At 34.1% G+C, this 308-nt stretch overlaps 1 long non-coding RNA gene across 2 annotated transcripts in view; it reads right to left on the bottom strand.

The window, feature by feature from the left end:
- LOC119593682 overlaps positions 1–308 on the bottom strand; it is a 4,442-nt gene that overhangs the window by 1,231 nt on the left and 2,903 nt on the right. The gene's annotated exons all lie outside the window — the stretch shown is intronic.

A 308-nucleotide genomic window follows, 5' to 3' on the forward strand; every position in this document is an offset into this window, starting at 1 on the left:
CTAATATACTCTACTACAACTAAAGCAATTTTCTACATCAGCATTCTTGCTGCATACACCTAAAGGAAAATACCACATTCTTCTAAAATAGCACCAGGTTTCTTGCTTTTTTGGTGCGTTGTGCTGGTGCAATCTACATCTAAATCTCCAATTAGTGAGACTGTTGTTTGCGCTTTTTTACTGAAACATTGCTCTAATGCATAATCTAATCTACTGCAATGTGGTGATGTAACAATGCTTATAGATTTCAAATTTGTAGCTTTCATTTTCTATAGATTCCAGATTTTTAACTTGAATGGTTCTCATGG

Source organism: Penaeus monodon, chromosome 32, assembly GCF_015228065.2.
Source record: "Penaeus monodon isolate SGIC_2016 chromosome 32, NSTDA_Pmon_1, whole genome shotgun sequence".
Classification (NCBI taxonomy): Eukaryota; Metazoa; Arthropoda; class Malacostraca; order Decapoda; family Penaeidae; genus Penaeus; species Penaeus monodon.